Genomic DNA, 24,090 nt, shown 5'->3' on the forward strand with positions numbered 1-24,090 from the left:
CTTTAATTCCTCATGAAAATTCGAACTTTCAACAATAATATTGCCTTCGTCAGGGAAACAACTGACTGTGGAAAAATGTAACGCAGGTGCACAACTGTAACAGATATAACAGTGCCCAGTGCGGAAGTGGAGAACAGGAACAGTATCAGACATCACAAAAAGGCAGCCAATCCCGTAGGACACCGACCAATTTGGAAGCAAGGAAGCCACAAAAACCAATAATTCGGCTCTGCGAGCAAGAGAATCCCACAAACGTCTATAAATTACCTTGGAATTCACTTGTTGTTGATGTTGTTGTTGTGGTCTTCAGTCCAGAGACTGGCTTGATGCAGTCCCCCATCCTATCCCACCCTGTGCAAGCCTCCCCATCTCCCAGTACCCACTGCAACCCACATCCTTCTGAATCTCCTTAGTGTATTCATCCCTTGGTCTCCCTCCACGATTTATACCCTCCACGCTGCCCTCCAAGCTCCAAGTCTAAATTGGTGATCCCTGATGCCTCAGAACCTGTGCTACCAAGCGATCCCTTCTTCTAGTCAATTTGTGCCACAGATTTCTCTTCCCCCCCCATTTGTATTCAATACCTCCTCATTAGTTATGTGATCTACCCATCTAATCTTCAACATTCTTCTGTAGCACCCATTTCGAAATCTTCTATTCTCTTCTTGTCCATGTTTCACTTCCATACCTGACAACACTCCATACAGCCGGCTGGAGTGGCCGAGCAGTTCTAGGCCCTACAGTCTGGAACCGCGCAACCGCTACGGTCGCAGGTTCGAATCCTGCCTCGGCTGGATGTGTGTGATGTGCTTAGGTTGGTTAAGTTTAAGTTATTCTAAGTTCTAGGGGACTAATGACCTCAGAAGTTAAGTCCCATAGTGCTCAGAGCCATTTGAACCATTATCATCGTTTTGCTTTTGTTGATGCTCATCTTATATCCTCCTTTCAAGACCGTCCATTCCGTTCAGCTGGTCTTCCAGGTCCTTTGCTCTGTCTGACAGAATTACAATGTCGTCGGCGAACCTCAAAGTTTTTATTTCTTCACCATGGATTTTAATTCCTACTTCAAATTTTTCTTTTTTTCCTTTACTGCTTGCTCAATATACAGATTGAATAACATCGGGAGTAGGCTACAACCCTGTCTCATTCCCTTCCCAACCACTGGTTCCCTTTCATGCCCCTCGACTCTTATAACTGCCATTTGGTTTCTGTACAAATTGTAAATAGCCTTTCGCTCCCTGTATTTTTCCCCTGCCACCTTCAGAATTTGAAAGGGAGTATTCCAGTCAACATTGTCAAAAGCTTTATCTAAGTCTACAAATGCTAGAAACGTAGGTTTGCCTTTCCTTATTCTATCTTCTAAGATAAGTCGTAGGGTCAGCACATGTGCGAGACGAATTGTTGAAACGTAGAGGGAAAAATCAGTGCTGCATTTCAAAAAGTTTCGGATGTGTGGTTCTGTGCAGCAGCTTTAAAACTGAGCGCTGGGAAACTCTTACCAGACCAAAAACATACCAATGTACCCTCCTAACAGCTTTGAGCCGCACACCTTTCTGGACTAGCACTCCTTGGAAAAAGGACATTGAAGAGAAATAGGTTACCCACGACTAGTGTTGCTTCTTCCACGGATGTTATCTGCCAGGACTCGAACCAAGGTCCTCGCACTTCGAGGCTTTTTCTCTTGGAGCTATTCTGGCAGAATACACTCACGGCTTTACATCTCCTCGTACCTTACTTCTGCATAGTTTTAATGTGTCAGTGAGTTTCATAATATCGCATTACCTACTGCATACTGGAAGATTCATTTTATAGATAACCAAAGAATCTAGAGACCCATGGAAAAGCGGCAGCGAACTGTAGCCGTAAATCAAACTATTGTGTCCACATAATTAATCTACACAGTGGTGGAGATACTATAACTGTTTGTGTAACGAACGGTCTTGAAATTCTGTTTCAAATAGAATGATGTAATTTTTCCTAATTTCCCTAATTCCATCCCAAAGAGGTAGTGCTAATACTGGGCTTCATACATGTACAAAGAAGGGTAGCGAGACTGATCATAACTTTATTAGTTACCAAGTCTTTAAGATTAGCACACTGGACTCGCATTCGGGAGGACGACGGTTCAATCCCGCGTCCGGCCATCCTGATTTAGGTTTTCCGTGATTTCCCTAAATCACTCCAGGAAAATGCCGGGATGGTTCCTTTGAAAGGGCACGGCCGACTTCCTTCCTCGTCCTTTCCTAGTCTGATGAGACCGATGACCTCGCTGTTTCGTCTCTTCCCCCAAACAATCCAATCCAATCCAATCCTTTAAGAAAGTCGTCTTTTATCTCACGAAAATCGCAAAGATCGGTTTTCAAAGCGGAAAGCACGGAATTCTTCAGTCCACTAGGCGCCGTTCCCATAGAGATCATAGAGATAAAGAGACCACTAATATCTCGCATGTAAACGTAAAAGATACTTTTTCGAAGCTCCATTCGTTAATGAAACATTGGGAAACATTAATACGTGGTGAAATAAAAAGTACCTTCCTCACACATTACACCGATTTCTAGTAAACGTACGTACCGAATCAGTTAATGTGAACTTTGGGTTATTTTCTTCAACAGTGTGACGATTTTTTCCTGTCCTCTTCTTCCCCCTTCGTAGCCTCCATGCAGAAGGAGGTTTAACTGAATTCTTCCATCTTATGCAGTGGCGTCTGACCTCGCTTTGATCTCTTACAACATCAAGTTCTATACACAAATTTGCAAGAAGAGAATGAAAGGTTTTTTCCTATCGCAAAGTTATTATACTGGCAGGTGCCAATATCGGTATTTGTGCCACACCGCGATATCGTTGTCTAAACATATTCGTTCAGTTTGTTCAAGCTCAACGCTCTAAACGGAGCAGCCTTCTATTGGTGTTCTGTTGTTGTAAAGGAACTGCTCAGCTGATCATGCAGTACAAACAAGCTGGCTGTTATTCTGATACACAAATCACACATTCAAGAGACGTCTTCGGCGGTGAATTATAGTAACGTCCTTAGAAATCCTCCACGGTAAGACTGCCACAACATTTTGATGATATTTCCTTGTTGACAACGCATGTTAATTACTGCACGTCGATGGTAGGCAATGAAAACGTCGTAACTCCACCTGTCTGTTACAACTTCATAATTCCAGTAATCAGTAACTGCATGATCAAACAGAAATTTGAAAGCGCAAGATTTCTACAATCTGTCAGTAACTAGGCTTCTACTATATAGTTACACATGAAGAACCTAATTTGTATCACTTTATATGAGGCCTATTCAGAAAGTAAGTTACGATCAGTCGCAAAATCGAAATCACTGTGAAAATAAAAAAAATGTTTTATTTGCAACGGTTAGTTACACCTTCCAGCTACTTCTCTACATTGTCGCTGCACCAATTTAGAGATTTGTCGAAGCCCTCGTCATGGAAGGCAGCCGCCTGTGCTTCCTGCAAATTCTCTGCGCTGATCTACAGCTCGTTGTATGTGCCAGAACTTCGTCTTCATACCCAGCAGTTGTTGTGAGCAGAGATGAAACTCAGGGAGAGCCAGTTACGGGTTCTATTGTGGATGATCAAACACTTCCCATGGAAAACGCTGCAGGAGCATCTTCATTGCCCCTGCACAGTACGGCCGAGAATTGTAATGCAGAAGGGAATGCATGACAGCTATGCCATGTGGGCTGCGTGGCATCAGGCGAAATCTCACACCAGGCCGTCATACTTGGCGGGAGACACTATTGTTCTAAGCAGCTTTACATGCTCACTGTGTGCTCAGAACTAAAAAGAGCGACGTGACGCGATCGGTGGGCATACTAGAGGCACCGCCCAACGCATCTGTGCAAAACTGCATTGGATTTTCACTGTGGTTTCCATTTTGCACTCCTCGGACCGTAATTTCCGTATAGCGCTCTTATTATTTTTTAAGATACCATTTTTGCTTCCCCTGTAAAACTTAACAAATGGAGTTATGAAGTTTTCATTGCCTAGATTCGATATGTAGCTTTCTGTGGTGTTTTAATTTCACACCCCTTGCACTGGTGCCAATACTCTGTCTGATCAGAAGTGTCGGGAAAACACTGTGTAATAGGGAATTGACCACTAATGTCCTGAGTGGCGGACCCGCCGCTGTAGAAGGAAACGGGTATTATGTTGGCAGTAGACGAACACTAACAACAGAATGGGTCAGTCAGCAGAACGCCGTGACGTCGGACGTGGACTAGTCGTTGGATGTCACCCGAGTAACATATCCATCAGCGACATTTCAGCCCTTCTAAAGCAGCCCAAGTCGACTGTTGGTGATGTGGTGAAGTAGAAGCGCGAAGGGACAGCCACAGCTGAACCGAGACCAGGTAGACGTCACGTAGGCCACTGACCGACAAGGACCGTCGAGCGCTGCAGGTGGTGGTTGTATAAAATCACATAAAATCAGCGGAAGAAATCACTCGTGAGTTTCAAAATGCTACCAACACGCCGGGCGGTACAGTGAGTGTGCATAGGGAGTCAAAAATAATGGGATACAGCGGTCGAGGAGCTTCTCATAAGTCACACGTTTCTCAAGTAAATGCTAAGCGATGCTTGAGTTGGTGTAAAACACGACGCCACAGGGCAGTGGATGAATGCGATTGAGTGATCTGGAGTTAAGCATGACGCTATACCCTATGGCAGTCCGATGGAAGGGTATGGGGTTGGCGAATGCCTGGACAGCGTTACCACATCATGTGTAGTACCAACGATGAAGTGAGGAGGAGTTGAACCCGATGGAACACTTTTGCAGTGACCTACAACTTCGGAACCCACAGTCCAACATCGCTATCGTCTATAGTTTCGGCTATCGAGGGAGAGTGGTGTGCGAATCGTCCACAGACATTCAGACACTCTGTTAACAGAGTGCCTAGTAGGTTTCAAGCCGTCATAAAGGTGACGGGTGGACTCACTCCATACTGATGTACACTAATAGATGTTGGAAAACTTTTGATCAGATAATGTATGTTAGCATTTTATGAGGTGTGATAGGCGATATGATAAATTATGCTTCCTTGCTATTAGGGAGTGGTTCTGTTGTCATTAATCAAGACCCCATATGCTCTTTTTGTTCCCCAGTGGCTAGGGTCATTATTAATTAATATAGCCTGTGGAGGAAAAGTGTCTGGTAATGTATATGTCTTGACTAATGGCAGTTGGTTCCAGACTGAGACTCGAATTCTCTGCTTTTCGCGACCAGTCGTCTTATCCATTAGACTAAATGAACACGTAGGTCGCCCGGCTAGCCGCGCAGTCTAACGCGCTGCTTCCCGAGCGGGAAGGCTTGCCGGTCCCCGGTGTGAATCCGCCCGGCGGATTAGTGTTGAGGTCCGGTGTGCCGGTCAGCCTGTCGATGGTTTTTAAGGCGGTTTTCCACCTGCCTCGGCGAATGCGAGCTGGTTCCCCTTATTCCGCCTCAGTTACACTATGTCGGCTGCGCAAACACTGTCTCCACGTACGCGTACACTATGATTACTCTACGACTCAAACATTTAGGGTTACACTCGTCTGGTATGAGACGTTCCCAGGAGGGTCCACTGGGGGACGAACCGCACAATAATCCTGATTTCGGTGTGGGGCGGCGGTGAGGTGGGTGAACTGCCGTGGCCTGTTGCGGGGTTGTGAACCACTGAGGGCTACGGCTGGGCGAAGCCTCTCCGTCGTTTCTAGGTCCCCGGTTCAATACACATACGTCCACACAAATGAACACGTAAGTGAGCTCAATTGAGAGTAGGTAATATGGATGAAATCGACGAAGACGCATTAAAATGAGTTCAAACCAGTGTAGTGATATCTAGAAATGCTAGACTCCAATCTAATAGATGTGTCGTGAGTAATGAAAATATACTCCAAACCAAGACTGAGAACAGGATATTCTGCTTCTCGTAAGCAGTTGCTGATGTAGCCTAAAAATTAAGAGGACTTCTCGCGTAAAGTGAGAATCCGCATCCAAATCTCGATCTGGCACGAATTTTCATTGCTCACGACGTATTCGTTAGATTAGAAATCGTCATTTCTGGACCTCTCTACACTTAAATGATTACATGTTATTGTGTCTTCGTCGATATCATCCCTATTACTTCCATTCATTAAGCGAATTGTTTCTCAATTTCGGCTCTGGACCCAAGTATGCAAAATATTGTGTGTTCGCAGGCTTTTCAGGCGAAAAGGTTCTCGGGCATGCGCTGTTCGCTATGAACAGAATGCGATCGTAGTGCCCTACCTGAGCTGGCCGGCGTGGCCGAGCGGTTCTAGGCGCTTCAGTCCGGAACCACGCGATCGCTACGGTCGCAAGTTCGAATCCTGCCTCGGGCATGGATGTGTGTGATGTCCTTAAGTTAGTTAGATTTAAGCAGTTCTAAGTTCTAGGGGACTGTTAATCTCAGATGTTAAGTCCCATAGTGCTCAGAGCCATTTGTCCTACCTGATTCAAGTCTGTCTAAAGCACTTCATCGAAATGGCAACGAACGATGTACAATCGCCGCAGAACTGCTAATATTTCTCTAATGGCCGCTATGTCAATAGTACGTCCAGCTGCAGCAATAAATAATAAATGAAAACCAATGAAAAAAGTGTTGCTCCAAAATCGAAATTAATAGTTCTTTGCTTTTCCGGGCGTCTATTCCAACTTAATAAAAGATTTATCGCTCAACCGTAATGTCATCTCTGAGTCAGAGAGGTGTATATTAGTTTCTCCGCGTCACACAGGATATTTTCACTGCTACAGTGGATAGACGCTTTGCCTTGAAGTGACACTAGCCCATACAGCGTTGTGTTCAGTTAAATTTATTCGGTATATCGGCAAAGGTAGCGTCTTCAATCTCGTGGCGTATTATTCGTGACTCAGTATAATTTCCCGGGTGAACGCTGGCATATTATCTAAAATGAGGATGTGGCATTACGTTCCCCAGGCCCGCGACATAATGTAATTGCGTCCTCGCTGGAGTGGATGAGCTTTAATCAATAAAACCAAATCAGGAGAAAGCGTGTCACATAATCATGAGCCTCCGTAATCCGATACCTGTTCCCAGTAAAAGCAATAACTTAAACTACTTATGTGATAGGTAGCGGCCGGTAGTAGTGAACACCGGACTTTTATTACAGGACAGAAAACCGCAGCCAGCCTCCCTCATTTCACTGAACATCTTTGCAGCGTATCTCGCCTTACGTGTAATGGAAGCTTGAGTACTTCCTCAGTTAAATGCACATTTTCGTCTTGTCATTGGGTGGACGTTAAGTTAGAAAGTGTGGAGCGGTGTGCATTAACGTCCGAATGAAATACTGTGAAGCCGGCAGGCAAGAGAAGCTTCGTAGAGGTGTCTAAATTCCCTGACTGTGTTGGATTATCCAGGCCACCCCAATATTTAATAAGTGTGTGTGTGTGTGTGTGTGTGTGTGTGTGTGTACGCGCCGCATGAGCCGAAACGTCTCACTACTATGGGTTTTATTATACACTCCTGGAAATGGAAAAAAGAACACATTGACACTGGTGTGTCAGACCCACCATACTTGCTCCGGACATTGCGAGAGGGCTATACAAGCAATGATCACACGCACGGCACAGCGGACACACCAGGAACCGCGGTGTTGGCCGTCGAATGGCGCTAGCTGCGCAGCATTTGTGCACCGCCGCCGTCAGTGTCAGCCAGTTTGCCGTGGCATACGGAGCTCCATCGCAGTCTTTAACACTGGTAGCATGCCGCGACAGCGTGGACGTGAACCGTATGTGCAGTTGACGGACTTTGAGCGAGGGCGTATAGTGGGCATGCGGGAGGCCGGGTGGACGTACCGCCGAATTGCTCAACACGTGGGGCGTGAGGTCTCCACAGTACATCGATGTTGTCGCCAGTGGTCGGCGGAAGGTGCACGTGCCCGTCGACCTGGGACCGGACCGCAGCGACGCACGGTTGCACGCCAAGACCGTAGGATCCTACGCCCGCCTCCAGTGGTGTCGCGACAGGCGTGAATGGAGGGACGAATGGAGACGTGTCGTCTTCAGCGATGAGAGTCGCTTCTGCCTTGGTGCCAATGATGGTCGTATGCGTGTTTGGGGCCGTGCAGGTGAGCGCCACAATCAGGACTGCATACGACCGAGGCACACAGGGCCAACACCCGGCATCATGGTGTGGGGAGCGATCTCCTACACTGGCCGTACACCACTGGTGATCGTCGAGGGGACACTGAATAGTGCACGGTACATCCAAACCGTCATCGAACCCATCGTTCTACCATTCCTAGACCGTCAAGGGAACTTGCTGTTCCAACAGGACAATGCACGTCCGCATGTATCCCGTGCCACCCAACGTGCTCTAGAAGGTGTAAGTCAACCACCCTGGCCAGCAAGATCTCCGGATCTGTCCCCCATTGAGCATGTTTGGGACTGGATGAAGCGTCGTCTCACGCGGTCTGCACGTCCAGCACGAACGCTGGTCCAACTGAGGCGCCAGGTGGAAATGGCATGGCAAGCCGTTCCACAGGACTACATCCAGCATCTCTACGATCGTCTCCATGGGAGAATAGCAGCCTGCATTGCTGCGAAAGGTGGATATACACTGTACTAGTGCCGACATTGTGCATGCTCTGTTGCCTGTGTCTATGTGCCTGTGGTTCTGTCAGTGTGATCATGTGATGTATCTGACCCCAGGAATGTGTCAATAAAGTTTCCCCTTCCTGGGACAATGAATTCACGGTGTTCTTATTTCAATTTCCAGGAGTGTATTTGCCATTTCTTGTAGCATTGTGCACTTTGTCTCTGTTATTTCCAATGTTGACATCGGCTTTCTGAAGTGGCAGAGTGCCCTGAATTGCTGATGAAATGGTATTTTCGGTACTGTTTGATCCAAGAGCAAAGTCTGTGTTTACTGACATCATACGTGATGATTTCCTCGGTCCTCTATCGACATTTGAAGATATGTTTATTTGTTCATCAAACAATGTCACATTTTACACTAGTACAGAGAGACATTGATTTGGCGAGTTTTAGAGTGAATACTGTTACATTAAGTATTATAATTAATTTATTATTATTATTAATTATAACCGACATGGACTGTTGATGACTGGAAACATGTTGCCTGGCTAGACGACTCTGGTTTCAAATTGTATCGAGTGGATGGACGTGTACGGGTATGGAGACAACCTCCTGAATCCATGCAGTTGGAGTGATGTGGGACCTCTGTTACGTCTAGATACGACTTCGACAGGTGGCACGTACGTAAGCAAAAAAATGGTTCAAATGGCTCTGAGCACTATGCGACTTAACATCTGAGGTCATCAGTCGCCTAGAACTTAGAACTACTTAAACCTAACTAACCTAAAGACATCACACACATCCATGCCCGAGGCAGGATTCGAACCTGCCACCGTAGCGGTCACGCGGTTCCAGACTGAAGCGCCTAGAACCGCACGGCCACACTGGCCGGCGTACGTAAGCATCCGGTCTGATAACCTGCATTTGTTCATGTGCATTGTACATTCCGACGGACTTGGGCAATTCCAGCAGGACAAAGCAACACACCACACGTGCAGAATTGCTACAGAGTGGCTCCAGGAAGACTTTTCTGAGTTTAAACATTTCCGCTGGCCACCAAACTCCCCAGACATGAATATTATTGAGCATATCTGGGATGTCTTGCAACTTGCTGTTCAGAAGAGATCTCCACTCACTCGTATCCGTACGGATATATGGACAGCCCTGCACGATTCATGATGTCAGTTCCCTCTAGGAGTACTTCAGACATTCGTCGAGTCCATTTCACGTCGTGTTGCGGCACTTCCGCGTGCTCTCGGGGGCCCTACGCGATGTTAGGCAGGTGTACCAGTTTCTTTGGCTCTTGGGCGCGTTTGGTAATCCGTCTAGATGATACTTTACTTCAACTCATGTGCATGCAGGCCTGTCTGTGATGGAGGCTATTGCACCTACAATTCTGCGTCAGCGCATTGTCAATGCGTGTGCGAACGTTGCGGAAGGCGAACTACTCGCTGATGAGAGGAATGTCGTTACACGTATTGCCAAATGCACTGAGGTTGACGGACATAATTTTGAGCATTTCTTGCATTAATGTGGTATTTACAGGTAATCGCGCTGTAACAGCATGCGTTCTCAGAAAGGATAAGTTCACAAAGGTACGTGTATCACGTTGGAACAACCGAATAAAATGTTCAAACGTACGTACGTTCTGTATTTTAATTTAAAAAACCTACCTGTTACCAACTGTTCGTATAAAATTGTGAGCCATGTGTTTGTGACTATTGCAGCGCCATCTATCACAAAGCGAAAAAAGTGGTCCAACTAAAACTAATATGTAATAAAAAATGGGGGTTCCTATTTATAAAAACGCAGTTGATACCCGTTTGACCTATGGCAGCGCCATCTAGCGGGCCAACCATAGCGCCATCTGGTTTCCCCCTTCAAGCCAGACGTGTTTCGTTATTTTTAGTTTTTTCGTTTGATGCTTATTTCCTGAGATATTTGGCCCGGTCACTATCAATGGACCACCCTGTATATATGAATGCCGCGATTGTATCCGACGAAAGAGGAAGAAGTGACTGGACGCTACGCAAGGAGAACACGCAGTGTCAGGCAAATTTTGCCTGACATTGCGTATTCTCCTTACGTAGCGTCCAGTCACCTCTTCCTCTTTCGTCGGATACAATCGCGGCATGCATTCTCAGAACGCGTTGCCTGTTACTCAACGGGGACCAGCGTCACACTTGGGGTCATGCAGCAGAGTGTTAATGCACGTGGAGAACGGGTTGAGATTACCTTTTTGTCTCTCGCTCTCCAGGATAAGGTACTGCTTTCTTTCACACGAAAAGTCTTTGAGTCATTCTCATATTTCAGAACCATTTTTTGTTAAGTATTATGAGTGCGGTACAGTGTGGCACACTTTTTATGCATCAATAGCAGGGGCGTATCTACGGTTCGGTTCTAGGAGAAGTCACAATCAGTTGTAATCTCTCGCCTATTCCTTCCCTACATTGTCGTCACCTCCACTTTTAATGTAGCACAAATATTGCACTTGCCCAGAAAAGAAGGCAGTAGGGGACATGCAGGTGAGGTAGAAAGTAGACGAAGAGAATTATGCCTTGTTAGATTAGCTGTAAGATAACAAAGAATCAGGTCTGATTGCACTTAACGACTGAAAGGTTCGGATGGTACAGCAAACCAAGAATCAGTACCGGAAAGCTGTGTTCCAATGCCGGACTGACAGTCTTTGCAATAAAGCATTTCATGCGCTGTTTTTGGAGAGGATTGAAGGCACAATAGGTAAAGAAAATATGTATTATTTTAACCAGAAATTCTTCCTTAGTAGAGGCGGCGACCATTCAGATTTGGCACGAACTGCGATTACGGAAAAGTCTTTATCGTGCAGTTCTTTATTAGGAATCACAAATATGGCATTCAGAGGCATTAATGTTTTACCTAAGAATATTGTACATAGTAAACGTGTGCTAAAACAGCTTAACACTAAACTTCGTGATGAACGTGTGATTGCTACGAAATCAGATAAAGGTAACTTCGTATTTCCCCTTTCTGACAAAGGTTAAATAACAAACATAGAAATTTTTTACTAATACTGTACTACTTTACTTCATGTAATATTTTACTTACAGATGCAAAAAACAAAGGCTCTGATATCCTATGTATATAAATGTCGTGCAGATAAATAGTTTCGTCTATTGTGTTGCTATCAAATTTTGATGCAGCTTGCATGTTATTGTCTTTCAACTTCTTTACTTGTCATTGTAATATCTGGTGCACATTTTTATTGTCGTTTAAGTTTAATCCAGCGGCAACATAAACATCTTCTTTCTTAAAAGCACTTGCGTCATTTACAGAAAAAGCATGTTAGTGCGTTTACTCGTCGATGTGAATTGTCTTTGGCTAATGCTTCCGCCATCTGTCGTGTAGTTTACTTCTTTGACAGTTTTATACTCTACAACCAGTTTGACACTTGCATTCATTGAAGTGACAACTCTGCTACCATAGGCAGTCTTTATGAAATGAGAGTTGTATTTCTATATATAGTCCACACTCGCTGCCTTTTGAGCCTAAGTTAGGACTACATGTAAGTAATGAAATAATTGTGCACACAGTGCATGTCGTGATCATGCAATATTCTGCACTATACTTACTTTTAATAATTTCTGTACATTGTCTCACAACTTATGTCTGACGATGATTTTTCGAAACGCGTAATATTTAATAAAGAATTGTCCGATCTAGACTTTTCCGTAATTGCAACTTATGTCGAGAAGGATATGGAAGGCAAAGCAGATAGCGAAAATACCTGTTTTTGGCTGACCAACGAAACTCTGACGATGAAACTGGAGAATTTCTAAACGGACACAAGGCATCTGAACTATTCATCGAAAGACCCAAAGTGCAGACTCTGCAGAGAATTTGACGAAACAGTTAAACCTCTCCTGAACTGCTGAAAAAAGATCGCTCAGACTGATCAGGATTACAGGCACAAGGATGTGTCTCGAATGATCTATTGAAACTTATACTAAAATTACTATCTGCCAGTGGCAAGGAACTGAGGGACCACAAGCCAGAAAAAGTTACCGAAAGCGAAGATGCCATATTACTGTGGCACCTCCGACTTTAGACAGATCGAATGCTGGGACACAGTACAACAGACGCACAACTATGGAGAAAAGATAGTGTAGATGATTGACATTTCCATCGCGATGGAGATACCAGGAAGAAGACCGATTGGGAGGCGTAGAAAAATATGGGCAGACCAGGTTAATGCAGATTTGAAGAGGAGAGAAGTAGCGTGGGATGCAGTGCAGAGAGAAACGCTATTTCGGGACAGAAATCAATGGAAGCATATCGTTCACAAAAGTTCCCGACGGGTCGCTATGATGATGATGATGATGATGATGATGATGATGATGATGATTGCTATGCGAACTTGTGAGTGGAACGCTGTTTCTTTCAGTGGTTTGTGCCTACGATCGCGAAGTGAGTCATGCTGTTAGTTTTTTCTTAGTGGCGGTATTTCCGTTTCTGTCTCCTCTTATTCAGCTTCATGTGGTTTGGCGGTCCTACCTGTGAAATCGCGAACCGTGTCGGATTTGTTGTCGGCGGTAGGTACAATCAGCTTGCGGATGCCCGCCTTTGCGCGGCTGGAGTGACGACCGCAGGTGGTCAGGACCCAAGCCCACCCACGTGGGCTAGGCGCTGACAAGTGTCATTTCTCACAGAGTTCGATATCTTCTAGAATTCCTTGCCATTGCCGAGATTCTTATTTTTGACACTACGTTATTCTACGAAAGTGAAGTGAAAAATTAGGAAATTGATGTATGTAAAAATGTAAACACACTGAAAAGTTTCTTTTGTTGGTCCTCGAAGCTTCCGCGGCGTCGCGCCGACAGACAAACATAGGATTTGGATCAAATGTATAGGCACCAGGGCGACACGAAAACAAGTGTTCGTTAGACAGTTAGATTATAAGAGAAATGTAGAAAGAGCGGACAGCGGACGTTCCCCTGTAATGTGACGTAACCTAAATATAGAATCACGCCATCTGAGGGCGATAGGCTCACACCGTTGCTGAGGCCCTCCCCCACAGATGGCGAGTAGCAATAGATCGGGCGGAGGCTACACGACTGTGTTAGTAACTAAGTGGCAAATCATCTGTAAATAGCAGCAATTAAATTAATACACACAATGTACACTGCCCAACGCTACGATGGGTGCTGCCTGGTGGCGTTTCGAGCAGGCGACGCGGTGAGTATGTAAGTGGAGCAGACACGTACGGGGCATCACCTTAGCGTAGATATCCGCTACAAATGGGGAAATCCATTTACACAAAGTGCAAATTATTATTACGAATATCCCGAGAACGGCGAAGCTGGTCGAATGTTCACGTGATACTGTCGTGAGCATCTACGGTAAGGGATAGAAGGACGGTGAAACTACCACTAAGCACTAAATCGTTTGACGTCCACGACTCCTAACAGAGCGTGGGGTTCGGAGGCTTGTGTGCTCTGTAAAGTAGAGCAGACGGTCATCTGTGGTATCTCTGCAGAGAGAAGATAATGCCGGTCCACTCCCAAGTGTTTCGGAGCACACCGTTCACCGTAGATTGCTGAACATGGAGCTCTACAGCATACCTACCCTACGTGTTCACATGTAGACCCAACGACATCATTAATTACGACTGCAGTGGGCACGGGAGCATCGGGATTCGACCGTCGATCAATGGAAACGTGTCGGCTCTTCGGGTGAACCACGGTTTCGCTACACTAGGTCGACGTGAACGCTGGCTCGAAACGTGCAGCCCGCCAGGGACGGAGTATTATGCTACGGAGAAATTCTCCTTCGCTTTCATGGGACGTGTGGGAGTAACCGAATGCACGCTGACAGCTGCGAACCACCTGCGTCCCTTCATGCTTGATGACTTCCCCGACTGCGATGTCATCTTTCAGCAGTATAACAGTCCCTGTCTCGAAGCCAAAACCTTGCTACGGTGGTTTGAGGAACATTATAGTAAACTCGCGCTGGTGTCTCGGCGACCAAATTCGCCTGATATAAATCCTATGCACCCCATCTGGATTGCTATCGGGCAGCATCACCACGTACGCAAATCAGCGGCCCGTTATTTACGCGAATTACATAACCTGTGCGTAGACATCTAATGTCGCATAGCTCCACAAACCTATCAACAAACTGTCAGAGCCCTAATACGCACAATCAGTTACGTATTTCGTTTCAAAGACGGACAAAGAAGCTATTAAACAGGTGGTTGGTTGGTTGGTTTGGGGAAGGAGACCAGACAGCGAGGTCATCGGTCTCATCGGATTAGGGAAGGACGGGGAAGGAAGTCGGCCGTGCCCTTTGAAAGGAACCATCCCGGCATTTGCCTGGAGCGATTTAGGGAAATCACGGAAAACCTAAATCAGGATGGCCGGACGCGGGATTGAACCGTCGTCCTCCCGAATGCGAGTCCAGTGTCTAACCACTGCGCCACCTCGCTCGGTATTAAACAGGTGGTAAAATGGAAATGAGTGTTTGGCGTCATTGGCCGGGAGGCCCCTAGCGGGTCATGTCCGGCCGCCTTGGTGCAGGTCTTATTACATTCGACGACACATTGGGCGACGTGCGGGCCGGATGGGGATGAAATCATGATAAATATGACAGAACACCCAGTCCCTGAGGAGAGAAAATTCCCGACCCAGCCGGGAATCGAACCCGGGCCCGTAGGACGGCAATCCGTCACGCTGACCGCTATTTCTTTTATCCTATTTTGTTCGCTTTCGTTCGTTGCATCTACTCGGGACGGGCGTCGTAAGACACCCGTTTAAGTTCGTTGTTGATCGATTAGTTTTTTTTACTAGAGAGGGCAGGTATCCTTCTGACCGAACACGGTGAGCTACCGTACCGGCATCACTCAGCTATCGGGGCCGACAGCTGGTGGTAATAATGTTTTGCCTCATCAGTGAAGTACCACCGCTGCCCCAGAGGGCTCACAACTTCTCCACCCCCACGAGGACTGCCGGCCTACTCATCTGTTTCTCGAGTTCATACCCACTCCATGAAATCGTTTACCATTTAGAGCTTTCAGCCAATCAGAGTATGGAACAGTTGTCCCTATCGTCATTGGACATTTACTGCACCTGCTAACAGTACTCCTGTAAGGTACTTCCTCCTGCGAGGGCTTTGAGAACTCGTTTGCCTTACCAGTTTAGGGGGATTAGGAAGAGGTCACCATTTACCTCCAGGCTGGACGAAACCTCTTTCCTTGGCATACACATAACCAACGAAACGAGCAAACATGAGCGGCACAGAAATTATCTCGCAACTTCTACTAAAATGGTTTTTGGAGTTGTTCATGACCCCTCCCCCCTTCCTCCCCTGCATGTGTACCTTGTTTATGGGGGTGTAGGATCTGAGTCTTTCCTTTTGTATAACATAAGCAGCCTTTAAAAGCGTGAAACTATATGCGAATTTAGGCTTTCCCGGCGTATACTGCTGACAAAATCTTCTCGAGCTTCCATCTGGATGTCTGCGTTAAAATTCCGCGACGTTTCAGTGAGTGTCACTCTCATAATCTTCTGGCAAAGTGTGGAGGTTACGTAGGCATCCCATACACACAGAGTGTTTGCCTTAAATTGAGACAACCAATTATCTCGGAAACGATGCATCATACGAAAAAACATAAGTAGCCGAAAAGTTAATATTAGCAAAGGCGAACATCTGTCTCTGCTACAACTGGCCTCGTCTTAACCACTCGTCATGCGTGAACTTTGTATTTTCAAATGGTAAGCTGCGCGGAGTGGCCGCGCGGTTTGGGGCGCCATGTCACGGGCTGCGCAGCTCCTCCCGCCGGACGTTCGTATCCTCCCTCAGGCATGGGTGTGTGTGTTGTTCTTAGCATAGGTTAGTTTAAGTAGTGTGTAAGTCTAGGGACAGACGACGTCAGCAGTTTGGTCCCTTAGGAATTCACACACATTTGAAAATCAAATGGTAACCCGATATTTTTATTGCATACTCGGATTCTACGCCAAAATGTACGTTCGGCCTACACTGACCATTGTTTTCCTTTCCTAATAGATGGCGCTGTAATCGACAAGTATCAGCTGTGCCTGTTTATGCAACTAGAAACCAACGCATTTGATTCTATATTTCATTTACGATCTAAATGTAAACTTTTCGTTCAAATGGCTCTGAGCAGTATGGGACTTAACATCTGAGGTCATCAGTCTCCTATAACTTAGAACTACGTAAACCTAACTAACCTAAGGACATGACACACATCCATGCCCGAGGCAGAATTCGAACCTGCGAGCGTAGCAGCCACATGGTTCCGGACTGAAGCACCTAGAACCGCTCGGCCACAGCGGCCGGCAACACAGCCTCAGCGAGGGACGTCATCTTCGAAAGAAAACAAAAATGCTTCTGGGAGAGCATCATTAAAGAATCAGTCGAGCCAAGATACCATGAACGCTTCGATAACAGGGACGCGGGCTATCAGGTATGTTCGGCGTGGAACGCTGCTCTACCAGCTATACGCCACAACCGCGGCCAGCAGTTTACGATTCGCGAGAGGGCAAGACTGAATGCACCGCCAGTCGAACTGCGGCCCGTTGACCACATCACACGTCGCCGAACCCCGCGCGAGAGGAATGGATTGGGGGAGAGACAGCTGCCTTTCCGATATATATATATATATATATATATATATATATATATATATATATATATATATTGGTTGGTTTGGTTGTTTGGGGAAGGAGACCAGACAGCGAGGCCATCGGTCTCATCGGATTAGGGAAGGATGGGGAAGGAAGTCGGCCGTGCCCTTTGAAAGGAACCATCCCGGCATTTGCATGGACCGATTTAGGGAAATCACGGAAAGCCTAAATCAGGATGGCCGGACGCTGGACTGAACATAGGGTGTTACAAAAAGGTACGGCATAACTTTCAGGAAACATTCCTCACACACAAAGAAAGAAAAGATGTTGTGTGGACACGTGTCCGGAAACGCTTACTTTCCATGTTAGAGCTCATTTTATTACTTCTCTTCAAATCACATTAATCGTGGAATGGAAACACACAGCAACAGAACGTACCAGCGTGACTTCAAACACTTACAGGAAATGTTCAAAATGTCCTCCGTTAGCGAGGATACATGCATCCACCCTCCGTCGGATGGAATCCCTGATGCGGTGATGCAGCCCTGGAGAATGGCGTATTGTATCACAGCCGTCCACAATACGAGCACGAAGAGTCTCTACATTTGGTACCGGGGTTGCGTAGACAAGAGCTTTCAAATGCCCCCATAAATGAAAGTCAAGAGGGTGTAGGTCAGGAGAGCGTGGAGGCCATGGAATTGGTCCGCCTCTACCAATCCATCGGTCACCGAATCTGTTGTTGAGAAGCGTACGAACACTTCGACTGAAATGTGCAGGAGCTCCATCGTGCATGAACCAGATGTTGTGTCGTACTTGTAAAGGCACATGTTCTAGCAGCACAGGTAGAGTATCCCGTATGAAATCATGATAACGTGCTCCATTGAGCGTAGGTGGAAGAACATGGGGCCCAATCAAGACATCATCAACAATGCCTGCCCAAACGTTCACAGAAAATCTGTGTTGATGACGTGAATGTACAATTGCGTGCGGATTCTCGTCAGCCCACACATGTTGATTGTGAAAATTTACAATTTGATCACGTTGGAATGAAGCCTCATCCGTAAAGAGAACATTTGCACTGAAATGAGGATTGACACATTGTTGGATGAACCATTCGCAGAAGTGTACCCGTGGAGGCCAATCAGCTGCTGATAGCGCCTGTACACGCTGTAGATGGTACGGAAACAACCAGTTCTCCCGTAGGACTCTCCATACAGTGACGTGGTCAACGTTACCTTGTACAGGAGCAACTTTTCTGACGCTGACATTAGGGTTATCGTCAACTGCACGAAGAATTGCCTCGTCCATTGCAGGTGTCCTCGTCGTTCTAGGTCTTCCCCAGTCGCGAGTCATAGGCTGGAATGTTCCGTGCTCCCTAAGACGCCGATGAATTGCTTCGAACGTCTTCCTGTCGGGACACCTTCGTTCTGTAAATCTGTCTCGATACAAACGTACCGCGCCACGGCTATTACCCCGTGCTAATCCATGCATCAAATGGGCCTCTGCCAACTCCGCATTTGTAAACATTGCACAGACTGGAAAACCACGTTCGTGATGAACACTAACCTGTTGATGCTACGTACTGATGTGCTTCATGCTAGTACTGTAGATCAATGAGTCGCATGTCTACACAAGCAGCGAAGTTACCATTACCTTTCTTCAATTGGACCTACTGGCGGTGAATCGAGGAAGTACAGTACATACTAACGAAACTGAAATGAGGCCTAACATGGAAATTAAGCGTTTCCCGGCACATGTCCACATAACATCTTTTCTTTATTTGTGTGTGAGGAATGTTCCCTGAACCTGAAAGTTCGGCCGTACCTTTTTGTAACACCGTATTTATATACGCTTGCGCAATTTGGACACATTGTGAGAAGATGACGAGACAATCAGGGAAACATCGCGAAATTTCAACGCAGTAACGGGAATGAAAACCAGAGAAGTATTCTTCAACATGAAACTATTCCCTAAAACGTTTGCGGCATTGTGTCTAAATCATCGACACTTGTATGTAAAAGTATTTAATGTAATATAAGGTAGCGCACCGATATTTCTGGCGACTCGTGTTTCCCGCGGTGACAGTGCGGTGTGTGAGTGTGTACGTGTGGGTGTGTGTGGAGGCCGGCAGGACGGAGCGTGCGCCGCGGGGCCCCGCCCACGCACGTGGGGCGCGCGCGCAGCCGGCCGGCGAATCAATTGGCGGCCGCTAATGAGCGGCTCCCAATTAACACGGCGCCGCGCGCAGACGCCGCCGGTGCCCAACGGGTTGCGGCCGCTCCGGTGACAGGCGCCCGGCGCCCGCGCATGCGCCCTGCGAGCGCGCACCTGCGCCGCCGCGCCAGCTGCTGGACCCCGGCGGGCAGCTCCGCTGGCTGCCGGCACCGGCAAGTACAGGACACAGAGATGGCAATGTTTCCGGAAATATCGACGCAGAGACCTCTCGATAAATCGCATCAGATTTGTTACAGGTATGTGGCCCACACCGGGAAAGGGTGGAGCGGTTTATTGAATCTGGATTTGCGTTTTTAAAGCATTTATTAAAGATCAAAATTGCATAAAAGTTCGATCGCTGATGACCGCACAAAAATTTCTCTTAAGATTGGGCTACAGTTACTGTAACAGTTTCGACATTAAAGCAATTAGTTTCAGAAGCAAATATGTAAAACAATACTTTACTTCAGATACGAATGAACCAACAGCCTCTCAATTAAATCAGTGAACTTCACGATTTAATAAAGCAACCAAAATTTGTCCTGCAATAAATTTCAATGGTGTTTATATGGTGACAATTATTGAACTATATGAAGAAATAAAACCACTCCGTCTACCGGCCACAACTGGCCTATCGGGACCATCCGAACGCCGCGTCATCCTCAGAGGAGGATGCGGTTAGGAGGGGCGTGGGGTCAGCACACCGCTCTTCCGGTCGTTCTGTTGGTATTCTTGACCGAAGCCGCTACTATTCGGTCGAGTATCTCCTCACTTGGCATCACGAGGCTGAGTGCACCCCGAAGAGTGGCAACAGCGCATGGCGGCCTGGATGGTCACCCATCCAATTGCCGACCACGCCCGACAGCGCTTAACTTCGGTGATCTGACGGGAACCGGTGTATCCACTGCGGCAAGGCCGTTGCCATTGAACTATATGAAAGAAACCTATTTACAAACTACGGCGTGCCCACACTTCATTCGTCGCTACAATCATTAGGATTTAGGTTATGACATCTCCGATATACCTGCCATAATTTCGCGATGGTGTGACGCAGACGAACAGCGAAATGCTGCATTACCCGCTGAAGTGTCGGAACATCGATGCTGTCGATGACCTCCTGAATGGCTGTATTCAGCTCAGCAGTGGTTTTCGGATTATTGCTGTACATCTTGTCTTTATTATAGCTCCACAAAAAGGAGTCGCAAGTGTTCGTATCCGGAGACTATGACGGCCAATTGAGGCCCATGCCAGTCAGCTCTGGGTGGTCCACAGCCAGAATGCGGTCCCCAAAGTGCTCATCCGTTACGTGAAACCCATTCCTGCTTCGATGGGGTCGAACATCGTCTTGCATGAACCACTTCCTGTCGAAATCAGGGTCACTTTGGATAATGGGGATGAAATCATCTTCCAAAACTTTCACGTACGGTTCGGTCGTCACTGTGCCATCAAGGAATATCGCGCCGATTATTCCGTGACAGGACATTTCACGCAACACAGTCACCCATTGAGGATGAAGAGACTTCTCGATTGCGAGATGCGGATTCTCAGTCCCCCAAATGCGCTAAATTTGTTATTGACGAACCCATCCAAATGAACTGGGCTTCGTCGCTGCGCCATGCTATGCATGCGCATACTGATGCCCATGATGCCCCGCGGCCAACCGTAAAGTTTGAGCGTCCTGACACAAAACGTTCAGAAGTTGTGACGATTTTATTTCATATGGAAATGAGTTCCATGCTTCTTCACAGAGCGTAGGAGAACGACGCTGGAGACCCGCACCGCCGTACTAGCCGAGGTCCTAATGGAAGTGGTTTGCCGTTGCCTTCCTCCGACCGTAATGGGGATGAATTATGATGATGAAGACAACACAACAATACCCATTCGTCTCTAGGCAATTGAAAATTCCTAACCCTGTCGGGAATAGGACCCGGGGCCCCGTGCACGGGAAGCGAGAACGCTACCGCTAGACCACAAGCCGCGGACTTATTTTGAGCCAGAGTCGGATCAAAGCCGTGCAGCTGCGCCAACCTCAATATGATTTTTAGGTGGTTTTCCACGAACTTCCGGCCAAATGCTCGACAGGTGCTCAATACACACCTCAAAAACACGACTCACTATTACTTAAAATACAATATCACACTCAACGAAGTTTACACTATTCGTACATAAATGGAATATGAGTTCCATTCCACTCGTTGGTTGACCACTGTGGTGAACGAAAGTGCATCTGGGTACATAGTTAAAATAAAATAAATTTTCCAAACAATGAAAACAGCGGATCCTACACGACTGGATAAACGCAAGGAAAGGGATGTTGAGTTAAGTTCGAAAGAAGAAAGTAACTATTAAACTAGCTCAGTGCGAGGTCTGTCATTATCGATGCACTGCATACATAATGTTTCCCAATAAATTACATAAATATTTGTAAAAAATTGTGTTAATGTTTTTTTATAGCCTGCAGCAAAAGAAGTCCACCTCCTTTGTCGAGTGGTCAGAGTTTCTGACCGTCATCTCGAGGACTCTGATACAGTTCCCGTTACTGCTAGGGATTTTTTCTTAGTGGTAGGTGTGTACCGGGTGTACTCAGCCTCGCGATGCCAGTTGAGAAGCCGCTTGAGTGAAGAGTAGCGGCTCCATGTTCCGGAACGCCGACAACAGCTGCGAGAGCGGTGTGATGTCCCCGTACCGCACCGAGATGATGCCATTTGCAGAGAATGACACGGCGGTCGGTCGGCGTGGCGTGGTCCTCTCAACCTTACAGCTGAGTTGTGTTGAGTTAAGTTAAAGAAAGTTAGTGCACCTTGTTACACTAAATCTGTGTTAATGCAGACATAAGAGAGAAAAAATTTCGCGGAACTGATTGAAACAAGGGACAGGCTGATGATAAGATATCAGGGAGTTGTTGATTTGGTGGCGGAGAGAAGTGTGGTAGTGAAATTTATAGAGGAACACCAAAGCTCGAACACAGTAATAAGATTTAAATGGTTACCCAGAGAGAACAGAGACTCGTACTGGATGTACAAATGTGTAGAGCAGCAACAAACCACAAACCACTCTTAGGGCTGAAGACCACTACAAGAACATTATTTTACTGACTACGTGAAAAACAGTGCACCCGGTGCCCGGTGAAGTTAGGACAGCATAGTTAGTGAAGCCTGATGTACAGGGTGCAACATAATGAATGGCATAAGCGCATACAGTTAATGTTGTGGACTGACAAGACAGCCAGTCCACAGTGACGGGTAACCGAAAGGCACGCGCTTAAACTCACGCAGGCTGGCGTGAGGTCTGAAACAGGATACGTAATGAGTGCTATAAAGAAAAGTACGTAGCTGCTGGAATACTTAACTTTAATCCACGACTCGTGAACATTGGTCTTGTTACTGTACATGCTTCATTAGATACATAGCAAAGGATAAATGGCGCCTTGCTAGGTCGTAGCAATTGACTTAGCTGAAGGCTATGCTAACTATCGTCTCGGCAATTGAGAGCGTAATTCTCAGTGAACCTTTCCTAGCAACGTCGGCTGTACAACTGGGACGAGTGCTAGTACGTCTCTCTAGACCTGCCGTGTGGTGGCGCTCGGTCTGCAATTACTGACAGTGGCGACACGCGGGTCCGTCGTATACTAGCGGACCGCGGCCGATTTAAAAAGGCTACCACCTAGCAAGTGTGGTGTCTGGCGGTGACACCACAGTTGAAATGCACGATACCACAAGAAAAAATGTCTCAATAAACAAAGGACCGCAAACGAAACGTGTGGGAGATGATTGTGGCTTTGTAATTACCAGCCACCACTGTTGATAATGTGCAAACGTAATCTCAGTTAGGGAACGGTAACAAGGCTGTACAACATCAAGAAAAATTATTAGAGATACACTACTGGCCATTACAATTTCTACAGGAAGAAGAAATGCATATGAGAAACGGTTATTCATTGGACAAATATACTAGAACTGACATGTGATTACATTTTCACGCAATTTGGGTGCATAATCCTGAGAAATCAGTACCCACCTCTGGCTGTAATAACGGCCTTGATACGCCTGGGCATTGAGTCAAACAGAGCTTGGATGGCGTGTACAGGTAAAGCTTCCCATGCAGCTTCAGCGCGATACCACAGTTCATCAAGAGTAGTGACTGGCATATTGTGAAGAGCCAGTTGCTCGGCCATCATTGACCAGACGTTTTCAATTGGTGAGAGGTCTGGAGAATGTGCTGGCCAGGGCAGCAGTCGAACATTTTCTGTATCCAGAAAGGCCCGTACAGGACCTGCAACAAGTGGTTGTGCATTATCCTGCTGAAATGTAGGGTTTCGCAAGGATCGAATGAAGGGTAGAACCACGGGTCGTAACACATCTGAAATGTAATTTCAACTGTTCAAAGTGCCGTCAATGCGAACAAGAGGTGACCGAGACGCGTAACCAGTGGCACCCCATGCCATCACACCGGGTGATACGCCACTATGGCGACGATGAATACACTCTTCCAATGTGCGTTCACAGCGATGCCGCCAAACACGGATGCGTCCATCATGATGCTGTAAACAGAACCTGGATTCATCCGAAAAAATGACGTTTTGCCATTCGTGCACCCAGGTTCGTCGTTGAGTACACCATCACAGGCGCTCCTGTCTGTGATGCAGCGTCAGGAGTAACCGCAGCCATGGTCTCCGAGCTGATGGTCCATG

The 24,090-nt window shown here is 46.6% G+C and overlaps 1 pseudogene; it reads right to left on the minus strand.

The window, feature by feature from the left end:
• Nucleotides 1-20,205: 20,205 nt before the first annotated feature.
• On the minus strand, nt 20,206-20,323 carry LOC124790766 (annotated as a pseudogene).
• Nucleotides 20,324-24,090: the final 3,767 nt, after the last annotated feature.

Source organism: Schistocerca piceifrons, chromosome 3 (assembly GCF_021461385.2).
Source record: "Schistocerca piceifrons isolate TAMUIC-IGC-003096 chromosome 3, iqSchPice1.1, whole genome shotgun sequence".
Taxonomy (NCBI): domain Eukaryota; kingdom Metazoa; phylum Arthropoda; class Insecta; order Orthoptera; family Acrididae; genus Schistocerca; species Schistocerca piceifrons.